Here is a 17,659-nt window from a genome sequence, read left to right as displayed (position 1 = left end):
CATCATCACAATAACTAAGTATTTCACCAAATGGGTTGAGGTTGTGACCCTATCTACTGCAGTAGGCAAACATGTTGCCTTATTTATACTAAATCACATCATTTGTCGGTATGATATGCCTTCCTTCATTATCACTAGTAATGGAGGACAATTCAATAATGAGGACCTGAAATAGTTGTGTAAGAAATTTAGAATCAAACAACATTGGTCCTCTATCTACTACCCTCAAGGGAATGACCAAGCCAAGGCCTCCAACAAAACATTGTTGAAAATCTTACACTGAATAGTTCACAAGTCTGGGAAAGATTGACACTTACAGACAAATCTGACACTTTGGGCCTATAGAACTACATTCATACTCCTATAGGGGCCACACCCTTTTTCTTAGTCTATGGATTTGAGGTTGTTCTCCCATTAGAAGTTGAGATCCACTCCTTGTGAGTCTCCTTACATGGGTTGATAATTGATGAAGACCATAAAGCTATGTGAGTACAAGAGATGGAAACTCTTGATGAACACCGCAAGGCTGCTTTTGATCACATAAGGGCTTTTCAGAAGCGCATATCTACTCAGTAGAACAAGAAAGTTCATCCTTATGAGTTTCAAGTAGGTGAACTTGTACTTAGAGAGAATGCAAAAAATTAGTAGCATAGAGAGCAGAAGGGAAATTAGTTTGAACCTAATTGTTTAGGCCCGTACATTATCACAAAAATATTTGGGTGTAGTGCTTATCAATTGTCTACTCCCGAAGGCAAAGAACTTATAGAGCCTATCAATGTCCTACATTTGAAGAAGTTCTATACTTAGAGGCTTGTAACTCAACTATCTTGTACATACTTATTGATCCTGGAAAGAATCCTAAAAATTGAAAAATGTCCTGAAAAATGATCATCTTAGTGAAAACATAGCAATAAGCGCTTTGATGTATCACCCAATTTTTTTTAAAAAAGAAAAATTCAAACTAATTTAAAAAAGTCCTGAAATATCTGTCAAGTGGTGAAAACCTAGAAACAAATGCTACTTGAGACCCTTGCACCTCTGTCTACTAGTTTCAATCACTCACTCCACAACATATTTCCTAGCTTGGAATTGTTTCTTGTCTTTGCCTTGGGGGCACAACTACTTAGCCTATTGAGGTCTCCTTATGCATTAGGGTTTCTTCGACAACTCAGAAAATAGTGTTTCTAAACACTACCCCCCCCCTCTCGAATGTCTCACAATATTTCTCACTATCATAATCAAGTCTTGAAGAAGTGGCCAAGTGACTTATACACACACACTTAAACATTTAAACAACTCAACTATGATGAACTTTATCTGCTTTGTGTGCTATCTATGATGATTTCTTTGCTATGTGTTCCCTCCCTAATAGTCTTTCAAGGATGTCATGGACTAGATGACTGGGGGCATGGGGCATGTTTTCTTGCTTTCTTCTTATGGGTATGATTTGTTCGTCTATAGTGTTTAAAGCATTCATGCTTATCCTATTTGATACTTTGACTTACAAACTTATCATCCTTAATTGTTTTCGCAAGACTGCACTGGGGGGTTATCTTGGCACTGATGCCTTGATACAGGTGTAATCTTGCTATATCAAACCTAGAGAATCTAATCATGTAGCCATCTTGACTTACATGTCTTTGATGCTTAGATTGGATTTCCACATTCCTATTTGATATTGATCATATTTATATCCTCATAGTTACACTAGTGATGGTTGAATGATCTCATGATGTCCCTAAAAAAATACTCAATGATGAAATAAGAGTCTAAATGTTATACATTTCTTGCTGGTAAACCACTTTGCATATTAGTTTGCGTTATAGGTTCATTCTTGCATTTTTCATATGGGGAGAGCTCTCTCTTCATCTTTTCGCAGACATATTAGCTAACTGCTTTCATATCATTCTTTGCTTTCTTCTTGATCATGTCTTTTCATCTTCTTAATCTTTTTCTCTACCCTTTGCTATCCTGTCATCACAGGGGGTTAATCTAAAAATCACATTTGATCTATCCAAGTGTTACATGTTTCAAAAACACAAGTCTATATCATACACATGAGAACTAAGCATCATAAATGAGAAAGATCTATGAGCATATCAACATGAACATAAAAGAAACACATACATGAGTGAGAAACTGAAACATCATATAAAAACTTAAAATGCTAAAACATCCATCAAAATGAGACAAGTACACAAAATCTATCAATGAAATCTAGTATTTCATATATATCAATGTTTTGCAACACATATACAAATTTGGGATCCAAAATTTAGATATCCATCCCAAAAATACATGGAGTACAATCACAAAACTCTCAAAACTATTAGCCTTAGCCTATGACTGACTCACACTCTTTGCAACTAGTGGTGGCATTGGTGGCGAAGCCTATCTCTTATCTAGTGCTTGCATTACACCCTTTGATCTCATAGCTCTCTCTAAATACATAGGGGCCCATTGGTCCACTGGACTATAATAATATATACACCATGATAGTAGGCTACCCTAATTGTTTGCCACTCCATCTCTCATCAGGCCTCTGCTAAATCATCTCTAAGAGATCACTCTCATCTATCAACCTCTGCCCATGCATCCACTAGCTATTGGTCCCGCACAACAATGATCACTCGAGCTACCTATAGCTCTACCTCTAGAGCTTAGATCTTGGCATTTAAATCATCCTCCCCCTTGGCTGACTACTCTTCCTACACTTCCACTTGCCCCACTCTTTGTCATCTTAGTGGCACCTCCTCCTCCTCCTCCTCCCTTGCGACTTGTGCCCATGTCTATCTTTGCCCTTTGCCTTCGCCTCCACCACTGTCATCTCCTCATGCCTTGCTATTGTGGGTAGAGCATTTGTCTCTATAAATTGAGGGAAGGGATGCCTTTGCCTCTCGTACAGATATGATGGGTCTACATCTGCATCTGCTACATCTAGATGATAGTCCCAAGGTGTTTGAACTAAGGTTGTTGTCTCTCAGATGGTTGTTTAATAATCTAACATGCACAACCAACCTCATGCCTCATGTGAGTGGAACCTAGAATAAGTCATCATCTCTACTAAGGCTACCTGTCACTCTGTGAACTATCACCATACTCATCTAATCATAAATTGCTCCACTATCTCTGAGTGTCGACCCACCAGTGGTTTGATGTACTGCATATAATCTAGCTCCCAAGAAGAAGACCATCTATGACAATCTTGATACGGTCACCATGTCAACTCATCAAAAATTCACTAATAGTATGTGACATCCCCACTATGGGTCTGTGGTTCACACCTTGTATATCTAAAAGTAGGGATAGTTGCACTCCCGTGGGTGAAGCCATGGTTGGATGACAACAATGTGCTCCCATGCCCATATCTACACTAGCACTACTCCATATGCCCAAGAGTGACTCTCATGGTATACCATCTCATGTAGTTCATGATACATATCTGTGAGAATGGCTAGTCCCCATGCCATCCTATGAGGTTGCACAATCAGATTTGCCACTAGTTTGCTCCATCCCAATGGGAAGACCTTCTAGCTCATGTCAGTAACCAGAGCCTATGCCACCAAAAAACATAACAAACACGATAGTGGGTAATCAATGCCATACTCATCAATGAGTTGCTCCCAACTCAAATGGTGGTCTAGGATGGTAATATCCTGGAACATCTCCTGCATCAATGCCCTCCCCTTTGTCGAGGTCTGATCATAGTATACCTATGACATATAACCAAACCTTGTATTAACATACCTCACATGGATATCAAAATCTAAAAATGCAAAACAACCATCAAACTTAGAACTCATCGAATCACCATGGTGGGGTGCTCGAAGGATACGATACACATCCTTTAAGCTGATGGTCACCTCTCCAATGCACAAGTGAAAGAGTTGTGCTCGCTATGCCTTTGCTCAGCTAGCATAGTCACCAACCCATGGTTCACCTATATGTGGGGCATTTGCGTGACCCACCTCAAGCTCATGCTTGCTATGGTCGCCTTCTCACCATCATCAAGGTGTTGTAAAACTTGCTCTGATGAGAAGGGTTGGAAACACCATCTATAATACAGGACAAGTAAACATCAGTAAACATCAACAAATATGCAAAAATTAACCAAAAAAAAACCAAAAATAGACTATGCAACACTTTTTCCTATATGCAGGTGATACAATATGCTAATCAAATGTTGTGCGACATTTTTTACTATACCCATGTGATACAATTTTCATGGGCAACATTTCATACCAGTTGGTGTGAAATTTGGGTATGGTTCACACGATACACTACATACAAGTTGTGCGATACTTTTTTTCATACTAAGTATCATGTAATATTTTTTAAAGTACTCATGCGATACTTTTTAAAATATTGCATGATATTCCATATGAAACTCCTAAAATGTGAAAAAAGCTCATAAATGTTCAAAAAAGCGACAAAAAGTTGAAACTGACTGGCACCTCATAGTTGACTAGCTAGTTATGCAACCGACTGTGCTTGAAACAATGTCGATGAGTTAGAATGTTCATCAAAGCCATGATACTCTCTTTGACCACTCAAAAGCTCTCAAAAATCACAAAAGACAAAAAAGATTTGAAAATGACACTTGGACCCCTTATATAGCCTTTCAACCTAATTTTGATCCATTTTTCAAACTCCTCAGAATTCTGTAAAAATTACACCCCTAGCTAATTTTGATGTCCTGGATCCATTTTTGAGATCAAAATAAAAAATTTGAGTTTATCTTGATAGTCAAAATTGCATTTAAAAATTCTGCCTTCTTCTATGCAGTTAGTTGACCTTTTGAAGTCTAATCTTTGAATCATTGCCGAGGCATCTTCATTTCTTCATGTCTTCATCATTTCTATGCTTCATATCTACTCCAATTTACACTTTCATGTCTAAAATCACCTTTCTACTCAATTTGACCTAATATTCATGCTTTATCCTTTGTGGTCAACTCTAGTCAAATCGGGGCATTCTATCATTTCTTTATGGTCACCCTTTGGTTCTAATCATCTATCTATCATCATGGACTTTGCTATATTTTTATTTACTTATATCTAGCTTGTTTCTACATCTCTCTTACCTCATTTCGATTTCAATCCCGAGGGGGCATAAATACTCTATCACCGCTTGCTACAACTACATATTTCTCAGGAGCATATGTTTGATCTTTTCATTTGCTCTCGATCTATCTGCTTTGCTTGATGTTATAATTCTTCTTGAATTCTAACATCATCTCTATCCTAGTGTTCAATACTACCACTATTAGGCTATACATTCAAAATTTTCTATCTCTTGTGCATTTTGTTCTTTGAAATTAGATATTTCTATATATTGCTACCTACTTGGCTTTTGTTTCTTTGACTTCATGTATTCCTAGATTGATCACAAATTAAGTCAAAGAGGGTCAAATGTAATCAGCTAAAAATGGTCATCTAGACTATTAGCCCCCTTCTCAGCATTTTGGCTAAATTAATTAATCATTTACCTAGACCAAATTGCTAAAAATCAATTAATTTGATTATAACCTATAGTTTGACTATACTATCCTAAGTTCATTATGTGATTAAAAGAACATGTCCCCTTTTAATTAAATAAAAGACCCCATTCTTCTAACCCATTTAAAGTGCACATAAAGTACTTTTTCTATTTTACAAACTAAAAGAAAAGGCTTTGTGAGTTTTGTCTTCTATGAGAAGTCAACTTCTATTTTATTGGTTGATTTTCTTGTGCACATGGATCACTCCTATTTTCAAACTCCACCATTGATCTTCCATCATTTTCATCTTGATCTCCACCATCCATATGACTTTAAAAGAAAGAGTTGTCTCCATCTAAAAGGATCCACACTCTTGAGTACTATTATGTTGTAGGTTTATCATTCAAATTTGTTGGTGTAAATAAGTATTTACTATTTACACTTTACTTAGGATAATGCATTTTTATATTAGTTGTCATGGAAACACCTAGGAATATTCATAGTCATATGAGTTGTCCTTTTGACAACATAGGAGTTAGCAACTTATTAGAGCACATGGTGTCTAAAACATTTCTTTATGAGATACACCTATGTATACTTATCCTCTCATCATCGCACAAACTCCTGTGCTCAATGGAGGATAATCCACTCTTGGTGGACATGTGCTTAGTTGTGATCTTTATCTTTTTGCTAACTCCTAGTCATTCTAGTTGCTTTTATATACAAGGCACTTCTAGTGTGTATTCATCCAATTATCTCATATCTTATATCTCATATCCAATCATCTGATATCCTTTCTCATTTGATAATCATTTGTTTCTCTTGTGCCATCTATTGAGCTTCTTGATCTTGGTGTCATTTTACCCTTAGGCAAATTCTTACATGGTATTAGAGCTATACCAAATTTTTACATGGTATCAGAGCCATACGAGATTCGTTGCATAGCCATTGGAGAGTTTTTTTTTTGTAGGTCAAGATTGGAGCTTGCTAGTGCAAACTAGATATTGGCATCATATTCAAAAGGTCAAAAAAACCCCAAATGGATTTTTGTTTCGTCAAAATCAGACATCTGAGGTGAAATCTAGTCATTTGATTTTTGAATGTGCGAATGGTAGCAATTTAGGAAAAATAATTACAGAGGCAATTTTCCAACAATGATATATCCCTCATACAGACTCCTTTTTTCGAGCAATTTTGTTTTTTTGGTTTTGGGGTAGAATTTCATGATCTAAACACATTGGTGTAGGATGTTTGAGATCTCTATTCCTAAATTTTCCTGCAAATCACAAATCCCAATTTTTGTTACTTCAAAGGCTTACTTCAGGCTCATCTAGACACATATGCAGGTGCTATTTTTTTGAGAGTGCATGATTTTTTGTCTACCTTCTAGATCTGGTATTAGTTTAGAGTAATTTTGAGTAGACATAGTACTTTCAAATTTTGGTCTCATTTTGGTCTATTGACACTTATAGTTAATTAGATCCTTGAGAGGTCTTGTGTCTTATCTTGTTGAGTCCTATATAGCTTCGTATTTGTTCTTGTAACCAGCAAAATCAAAAGTCCACTTAGGCCCTAAATTGGACAAGTGGCCCATTGTAATCACACTAAATATAAAGTGCCAAATCATGCATTAGAGGGGGTTTCTTTGATGTTTTTTTGCATTTTGGGGGTGCATACATTATTTGATCTCATGAAGTCATGTCAAAAGTGTCACTTTGGTTTAAGATTCAAATTGACAAAAAAAAACTATAAAAAATGGAGTGCTTTAATGATTGATCATGTACCAGAACATAAAGAAGTGTTTCCTTATCTATATTTGAAGATATATCCACCTAATACTAATTGGGGACATCTTTCTCTTCTTCTTTGCTTTATGTATAATAGTATGAGTAAGGAATATTTTGCTCCTCTTAGTAAGGAAAGTAGTCCTCATGACATTTGGATGTCTCTTTGGGAAGCATATGGAGATCTACGAGTCCCTCCATTATGAGAGGAGATTCTACCTCTAGTCACTCCAGTTATGGTACCTACAACTCTAGTTCAGATTGTAATCACCTAAAAATGGTCATCTAGACTATTAGCCCCCTTTTCAACATTTTGGCTAAATTAATTTAATCACTTACCTAAGCCAAATTGCTAATAATCAATTTATTTGATTATAACCTATAGTTTGACTATGCTATCCTAAGTTCATTATTTGATTAAAAGAACATGTCCCCTTTTAATTAAATAAAACACCCCATTCTTCTAACCCACTTAAAGTGCACACATAAAGTCCTTTTTCTATTTTGCAACTAAAAGAAAAGGCTTTGTGACTTTTGTCTTATATGACAAGTCAACTTATATTCTATTGGTTGATTTGTGTGTGCACATGGATCACTCCTATTTTCGAATTCCACCGTTGATCATCCACCATCTTCATCTTGATCTCCACCGTCCATACATCTTTAAAAGGGAGAGAGCTTTCCCCCTCAAAGCATCCTCATTTTGAATATTGTTATGCTGTAGGTTTTCTAACAGGTTTCTTTGGAGCTTTGTGGAGAACTTCTCATTTCTTGTCTCATTCTCTCATTCCATCACATTAGCATAAGATCATATGGCATTCTTAGCATAGTTGCATTTTAGTTTAACTTTGATTTCTTGCAATAATATCACATAGTTTAAATATTTGGTTTTGTAACACTCTCATCCATGCTTAGAATAGCTGCATTTTTCATTTTCATTCTAGCTTAATCTTCATTTGCATTGCATCCTTGAGGAACTCCTTGGGACATTTGCATTCTTGCATCTTGTCTTTGGAACCTCCCATTGCATGGTTTACTAGCAAGAAGAGTATCTCTAAGGCTCATCTGAGAGCTTTCTTATTCTTGAAATATACTCTCTTGCACTCCATGGATAGGGAGCTCTAAGCCGGCATCCGAACATTCCAACTTATGGAATCGTTTGGATAGAAGGGTTTAGAGTGGGACACTTTCGAGTGTACATTTTTGGCGCCCACCGTGGGGCTTGAATCAAAATTTTCAGCTCCATTTGCTTTCATTTCTTATCTCTAGTTTTTTACAGCAGCATATTGGGTCTAATCAAATGCTTTTGTAGAATTTTCACTTTGGTTTTAAGGCCAAGCCATAAGTAAATTGGTTTGAAGGCCAAAAACTTAGTTGGTTTAAAGATTTGATCATATCTTTTAAACCGCTTAGAATTTGGTTCTGAAATTTTGTTTGCAGGTTTCTTATATGCTCAAAATGTCTCAGTCCAATTTTCAGAGCATTTTGACATGATTTTCGAAAGTTATGATATTTTCTTTATTTTTCATAAAAATCCGTTTTTGATCGCAAATCAGCGCATTTTTTGGAAAAACTTACATTTTCAGAAAGCTTTTTGAATTCTAATGGGGGTTCTTTATTTGTGTTTTTAATTTTGAGATCGTATTAAGGATAAAAAATTCGATTTGATAAATTTGGCCTATTTTGACAAAATCAATCTCTAGGGAGCAAATGAAGAGATTTTTTAAAATTTCTTGCATTTTTGGAAAGCTCTCTGATTTTTAACAGGGGTCTCTTCTTTTCATTTTTATTTTTGGATACGAAATCATAGCAAACAAGTCCAATCTTGTTGACTAGGTCAAAACCAAAGAGTAAAAATGAAAGCATTTGTGATTAACTTGCACTTTCTTTGCATGTACTTAGTTGGAAGATAAATTAGATTTTTGAAGCAACTCACCACTTTTTATTGCAGATTTTTATGTTATTTCACACTAACTTTTGTTGCTAACAAGTTGTGATTTCAGGTTGCCATCCTTGTGAAAAAAATTGAAACATTGCATAAAAAGAACGCATTTCAAAGCTTCAAATGCACAAGGGCTACTAACGATTGTTTGCAGGGCTGCCCAAAGCATAAAAACCCAATTTCTTGCTTTTTAGTTTTCATGTGTGGCATATACTAGTTGTTTATTTTTAGGCACATTAAAACTTACAATTGGAATCTTTTGGTGATAGGAGAGTATGCTCTTCACCCTTGTGGTGAATCAGAAATCTTGACTTACCATTTGGTTTCAAGAGTAAGAGGCAACTGAATCTTCTTGGCATGTTTGGGAGAAAATGATTGGAATAGGAGAGTATGCTCTTCACCCTTGTGGTGAACCAGAAATCTTGACTTCCAAAATTTGATCCACTTTGTGTAGTTAGAATCCTTTAGAGGGCCTGCTCTCGGACAACCTGAGAGGAACGACCCAAGTGGGAACAAGCCGATTACCTGGCTCTTCCAACCCACTATAAACTCAAGGCTATCAAGGACACAAAACCTTGGTAGACGTAGTGTTTATCTTCGTCTAGTGTGATCGCTTATGGGATTTCGACCATAGGGAGATCACTAGGCAAGAATGCTTAAGGTACTCTTGTGATCGCGAGATCGGTTACTCATCGCAAGGTGAGGTGTCCCATAATTGGGAGCAAGAGGAACACTATGAACGGAAGCCCGATCTAAAAACTCTAAGTTAGTAACTACCTTTTTTAGCCACTCAACTTCTTGGTGCAAGGATTGATCCTAGTGGACTACCCGGATCACCCCAAGATTTACACTCACCATATGTGTTCCCTTGGTTATGCTTATGGCATTTCCATGACAAAGCCAATATCTCTTGTGGGCAACCACTTGATGTGAGGCAAAGGAGCATCAAGCGTGGGCCAAGTTGTTGAGTAATGAACCATGACTTCTAGGTAGATATTGCTTGATGTGTTCTCGAATGTGCTATACCAGTGAAAATGTTTTGAACATACACATGATGATAGTTATACAGTTTTCTTTTGAGACCTCAAATATGATTGTATCATGCAAGGTTGCTTTGTCCCTTGCTTGATTGTTTGAAGACTACTCCATGTGTCACTATCTTGCTTGGAAAGAAATTTCTTTTAAACATCAAACTTGCTATGCTATAACCTATTGTCAAACTTTGTCAACCAAGTCAAAACATCAAATGCAAACATTTTCTTTTGTTGCTTGCTAAGGGGAGTCTCATCATTTGACTTTGATTTGCTATGTCTCTAGTTTTTGAACATGCTTAAAGTGGCTCTTTGGTCTTAGTGCTCTTGGTCTTTTTGTCTTCATGGTCTATGTTTGCTTGCTAGTTATCCTTTTGCTGAAATGGTTTCCTTGATTTCTTGACTACACTCTTGGGTTGGAGAGTTGTTCACTTGTCACCCTGCTTGCTCTATCTATTTGGCTATTTGGGCATCTTGCCTAGCTATTGACTTGAGTCATTTATGTCGTAAGTTTCTTGGACATATTGTTTGACAAGTCGCTTTAATCTCTCTCTACTATCTTGGCAAGTGAACACTCTACCTCCTATAGTTTCAACATCAAGTTATCTTCTAGGCTCTTTTATGCTTGGCTTTGCATCTAAAACTATGGGATCTAAACTTTGTGCTACCAAACTTCAACAAAATCTAGATGATCATGATATTCTCCATATCCACTTCAAAAAATTTCTCAAGCTTCAAGTGCTTCTATTAAAAATGTTGTTCCTATCAAAGGTAATCATGAGTCTATTGATGGCTTTGACCATGTTGCTCATTCTAAAGATGTTGATATCCCTTCCCACTATCCCTTTTCATCTTCTAAATCTATCCTTGGTCCTTATCCATCTAAGCTAAAGTCTTCAAACCTTCCATCTATATTGGGACCTTATGTTCCTTCATCTCCTACATTCACTCCTAGCTCATTTCCTAGCTCTCTTATATTACCTCAAGATCAACAAAGACACTCATCCTTGATGACTTTTCACCCATCTATCCATCTAAACCAGTCATATCATCCTTATTCATCCACAAATCCCAAGTCCTTTGGAAGTGAGAATAAACATAAGAATCCATTGAAAAATAAAGATCACTATGTCCCATCTAATCGACATGTGAATGCTAAGAAGGAGAATTCACAAAAGAGACTACAAAGGTCAACTATTAAGAGAGCTAAATCAAAGAAAATGTGGGTTCCTAAATCCATCATTGAAGAAATGCACTCTCAAGCACCCAAAGAACAAGGAAAATCTAAAGCTATGTGGATTCCCAAGTCTCTTTTAAAAGACTTGAATATTGAAAATACTTCAAAGTTGACATTCAAGCTTCCAAAGGCTTCCATTCCATCTTCTTCTAAAAATATTTCTATAAATATTCCAAATCCTTCCACTCCACTTTTTTCCAAATCTCTTCTACCTTCTCATACATCTAAATCTCAAGCTATTTCATCCATGATTCCTCCATTGTTCCAATACCCTTCAAGGTGTGTGTCAATGTTGATCTTGTCCAATATTTCAACTACCCTCATGAAATCCTCTAAAGCTTACACTTACTTTCTATACATGAACTCTTATCCTCCATATACTCTTCCTACTACCATTTCTCTTTCATCACCCTATCAACATCTTTGAGCATACCTTTCTATGGTCTTGGCTTATCATGGCTTATCTTTCCTATAGGAGCACTATCTAAATTCAAAAAGCTTGAGCTCTTTCTAAAAATTCAAAAAAAAAAAAAAAAAATGAAAAAAATTAAAAATGTGCCTTGGTGAAAACCACTTCTTGTGGCACCTTGGTAGCAAAAGTAAAGAGAAATAAATCCATCCTATGGTGAAAACTACTTCTTGTGACACCTTGGATAAGTACCATGATGAAAACCTGGCAAACAGGCGTCATGCGTAGTTCTTTCACCATCCATCTATCCCTTCTTCTCTCTTTGATCTTGACAATGTTGAGCTATCTTTGCATATTGGCTATCTTATCCATGAGATTCTATATTTGTGCTTTCTCATTCCCTCATAGCCTCCATCTTGAGCTTTATTTTTATTGCTCTATCCCATTACTATCCTATCTAGTTGACCCCTTGGTCTTGATCATAATAAATCAAACATGGTTCTCATAGGCCTCTTGACATGTCTACTCTCTTGGATTGCACGCTTTCATGCTATCTCTCTCATTGGCTTCCACTGCTTATCCTACATGTTATCTTACTCATTGGCTTCCATCGCTTATCTTATATGCTATCACACTTGTTGGCTTCACTACTTATCCTACACGCTATCTTGCTCATTTCTTCCATTGCTTATCCAAAATATGCTTTATATGACTATTTCACCTCTTTCCCTAGCTTGGGTACTCTTGAGGCGTCAGTCCTTGAGGATCACTTTCACTTGCTTCATACTCTTTTTTCATCCATCTTTTCTTATCCACTGGCTTGTTTCTCCATCATGTCCTATACCTTGCTAGACATTAGGAGAAAATGATGTGATCTTGCTCGAGAACTAGTAATCTCTAAAACTTTTTAAAAATTCCAAAAAAAAAAATCATATATGATCCTGAAAAAAATCCTAAAAATCAGAAAATGTCCTAAAGAAAAGATCTTCTTAGTGAAAACCTAGCAATAGGCACTTTGATGTATCACCAAAAAATTGAAAAAAGTCCTAAAAAAATCTGTCAAGTGGTGAAAACCTGGAAATAGGCACTACTTGAAACCCTCGCACCTATGTCTATCAATCTCAATCATCCACTTCGCTACACATTTCCTAGCTTGGAATTGTTTCTTGTCCTCATCTTGGGGGCATAACTACTTAGCCTATTGAGGTATTCTTGTGCATTAGGGTTTCTTTGACAGCTCACAAAATAGTGTTTCTCAACACTTCCCCCACTTTGACATCAAGTGTTTTTCAACACTTTATAGATAGTTTACCTACGGTCTCCGATGTCGTGATATTTCTCACTATCAGAATCAAGTCTGGAAGAAATGGCCAAGTGACTTACACACATGCACTTTAACACTTAAACGACTGAGCTATGCTGATCTTTATATACTTTGTGTGCTGTCTATGATGATTTCTTTGCCAGGTGTTCCCTCCCTAATAGTCTTTCAAGGATGTCATTGACTAGAAGACTGGGGGCATGGGACATATTTTCTTGATTTCTGCTTGTGGGTATACTTTTGTTTGTCTATAGTGTTGTAAGCATTCATGCTTGTCCTATTCAACACTTTGACTTATAAATGTATCATCCTTGATTGTTTTTGCAAGACCGCACTCAGGGTTTATCTCGACGCTTATGCCTTGATACAGGTGTAATCTTGCTAAATTAAACTTAGGGAATCTAATCGTGTAGTTATCTTGACTTACATGTCTCTGATGCTTAGATTGGATTTCCACATACCTATCTAATATCGATCATATTCATATCCTCATAGTTATACTAGTGATGGTTGTATGATCTCATGATGTCCCTAATAAATGCTCAATGATGAAATTAAGAGTCTAAATGTTATGCACTTCTTGCTGGTAAACCACTTTGCATATTAGCTTGCATTTTAGGTTCATTTTCTAGCTTATTCTTGCATTCTTGCATATGGGGAGAGCTCTCTCTTCATCTTTTTGTGGACATATCAGCTAACTCCTTTCATATATTTCTTTACTTTCTTCTTGTTCATGTCTTTTCACCTTCTTAATCTTTCGCTTCATCTCTTTTCTATCTTGTCATCACATTATATAAAGTTTTGACCTCTTAAATAATTTTGACATCCTGGATTCATTTTCGGGATCGAAATCCAAATTCGAGTTCATCTTGATGGTCAAAATTGTCTTTTAAAATTCTACTTTCTTCTAAGCAGTTAGTTGACCTTTTGAGGTCTAATCTTCGAATCATCACTGGGGCATCTTCATTTCTTCATGTCTTCATCATTTCCATACTTCATATCTACTTAAATTCACTATTTCATGTCTAAAATCACCTTTCTACTCATTTCGACCTTATTTTTATGCTATATCCTTCAAGGTCAACTCTAGTCAAACTGGGGCATTTTATCAATTTTTTTATATAGTCATTCTTGGGTTCTAATCATCTATCTGTCATCTTGGACATTGCTATATTCTAATTTTCTCATTTCTAGCCAGTTTTTGCATCCCCTTACCTCATTTCAATTTCGATCCCGAGGGGGCATAAATACTCTATCACTACTTAGGAGCATTTGTTTGATCTTCTCACTTGCTCTCACTCTATCTGCTTTTCTAAGTGTTAGTATTCTTCTTGAATTCTAACATCATCTCTTCCTAGTGTTCAGTACTACTGCTATTAGGCTGTGCATTCAGGACTTGCTATCTATTTCTGCATTTTGTTCTTCAAAATCAGATATCTATATCTATCATCTCCTACTTGGTTTCAATTTTCTTTGACATAATGTGTTCCCAGATCGATCACGCATTAGTCAAAGAGGGGCAAATGTAATCACCTAAAAATGGTCATCTAGACTATTAGCCCCCTTTTCAACATTTTGGCTAAATTAATTTAATCACTTACCTAAGCCAAATTGCTAATAATCAATTTATTTGATTATAACCTATAGTTTGACTATGCTATCCTAAGTTCATTATTTGATTAAAAGAACATGTCCCCTTTTAATTAAATAAAACACCCCATTCTTCTAACCCACTTAAAGTGCACACATAAAGTCCTTTTTCTATTTTGCAACTAAAAGAAAAGGCTTTGTGACTTTTGTCTTATATGACAAGTCAACTTATATTCTATTGGTTGATTTGTGTGTGCACATGGATCACTCCTATTTTCGAATTCCACCGTTGATCATCCACCATCTTCATCTTGATCTCCACCGTCCATACATCTTTAAAAGGGAGAGAGCTTTCCCCCTCAAAGCATCCTCATTTTGAATATTGTTATGCTGTAGGTTTTCTAACAGGTTTCTTTGGAGCTTTGTGGAGAACTTCTCATTTCTTGTCTCATTCTCTCATTCCATCACATTAGCATAAGATCATATGGCATTCTTAGCATAGTTGCATTTTAGTTTAACTTTGATTTCTTGCAATAATATCACATAGTTTAAATATTTGGTTTTGTAACACTCTCATCCATGCTTAGAATAGCTGCATTTTTCATTTTCATTCTAGCTTAATCTTCATTTGCATTGCATCCTTGAGGAACTCCTTGGGACATTTGCATTCTTGCATCTTGTCTTTGGAACCTCCCATTGCATGGTTTACTAGCAAGAAGAGTATCTCTAAGGCTCATCTGAGAGCTTTCTTATTCTTGAAATATACTCTCTTGCACTCCATGGATAGGGAGCTCTAAGCCGGCATCCGAACATTCCAACTTATGGAATCGTTTGGATAGAAGGGTTTAGAGTGGGACACTTTCGAGTGTACATTTTTGGCGCCCACCGTGGGGCTTGAATCAAAATTTTCAGCTCCATTTGCTTTCATTTCTTATCTCTAGTTTTTTACAGCAGCATATTGGGTCTAATCAAATGCTTTTGTAGAATTTTCACTTTGGTTTTAAGGCCAAGCCATAAGTAAATTGGTTTGAAGGCCAAAAACTTAGTTGGTTTAAAGATTTGATCATATCTTTTAAACCGCTTAGAATTTGGTTCTGAAATTTTGTTTGCAGGTTTCTTATATGCTCAAAATGTCTCAGTCCAATTTTCAGAGCATTTTGACATGATTTTCGAAAGTTATGATATTTTCTTTATTTTTCATAAAAATCCGTTTTTGATCGCAAATCAGCGCATTTTTTGGAAAAACTTACATTTTCAGAAAGCTTTTTGAATTCTAATGGGGGTTCTTTATTTGTGTTTTTAATTTTGAGATCGTATTAAGGATAAAAAATTCGATTTGATAAATTTGGCCTATTTTGACAAAATCAATCTCTAGGGAGCAAATGAAGAGATTTTTTAAAATTTCTTGCATTTTTGGAAAGCTCTCTGATTTTTAACAGGGGTCTCTTCTTTTCATTTTTATTTTTGGATACGAAATCATAGCAAACAAGTCCAATCTTGTTGACTAGGTCAAAACCAAAGAGTAAAAATGAAAGCATTTGTGATTAACTTGCACTTTCTTTGCATGTACTTAGTTGGAAGATAAATGCATGATGTATGCCATACTAGGGGGGGGTCTTGATTACTTCATCCTTGCATGCATCTTGTATTTCTTCATCTCTCTTTTTGGAGGAGGTTTTTCCCATGAGGTTTTCCCTCTTTCTCCATTTTCAAAGAGATTACATTGCATTGCATCACATTGTATGTAGAGCATTGTATTTGTACATGGGTACCTAACATGGCCTAGTATCCGGGACCTATCACACATTTTCATCTAGCTTTTGTAAGCTTAAGTACAATCTCCTAAGTTGTATTTAAGGGGGGGATGTTGGTGTAAATAAGTATTTACTATTTATAGTTTACTTAAGTTTACTTAGGATAATGCATTTTTATATTAGTTGTCATGTAGACACCTAGGAATATTCATAGTCTTATGAGTTGTCTTGTTGACAACACAAGAGTTAACAACTTATTAGAGCACATGGTGTCTACAACATCTCTTTATGAGATACACCTATGTAAACTTATCCTCTCATCACTACACAAAATTTTGTGCTCAATGGAGGATAATCCACTCTTGGTGGACATGTGCTTAGTTGTGATGTTTATCTCTTTGTTGACTCCTAGTCATTCTAGTTGCCTTTATATACAAGGTACTTCTAGTGTGTATTCATTAATTTATCTCATATCTCATATCTTATATCCAATCATCTAATATCCATTCTCATTTGATCATAATTTACCTCTCTTGTGCTACCTATTGAGCTTTTTTATCTTGGCGCTGAATTATTAACCTAGGCAAATTCTTACATGGTATCGGAGCAATACCAAATTCTTACAAAATTCTTGAGAGCTTTTGTGGAGAACTTCTAGTTTCTTGACTACATTCTCTCCTCATCCATGGCATTTTAGGATAGTTTCATGATAGATTAGATTCCTTTAATCTAGCTCACATAGCATAGTCATTGGATTTGTAACACTCTCATTCTTGTTAACATAGCTGCACTTTGCATTTCATATTAGCTTACTTCATATTTGCATTGCATTTTGAGAGTTCTCATTGTAAAAAATTGCATTCTTGCTCTTGTCTAAAAGAACCTCTCGTTGCATGGTTTACTAGAAAGAAGAGTATCTCTAAGGCTTAGTTGAGAGCCTTCTTATGCTTGAAACATACTCTCTTGCACTCCGTAGATAGGGAGCTCTAAGTTGGCATCCAAGTATTCTGAACTCATGGAATACTTGGATAGAAGTGTTTAGAGTATGATACAAATCAAGTGTACACCAGCCAGGGTGATGGTTCCTCCACATTGTACCAATGTGGGGATCC

This window comes from Cupressus sempervirens, chromosome 9 (assembly GCF_028749045.1).
Source record: "Cupressus sempervirens isolate cs-2001-9-10 chromosome 9, ASM2874904v1, whole genome shotgun sequence".
Taxonomy (NCBI): Eukaryota; Viridiplantae; Streptophyta; class Pinopsida; order Cupressales; family Cupressaceae; genus Cupressus; species Cupressus sempervirens.
This window is presented reverse-complemented; position numbering follows the sequence as displayed.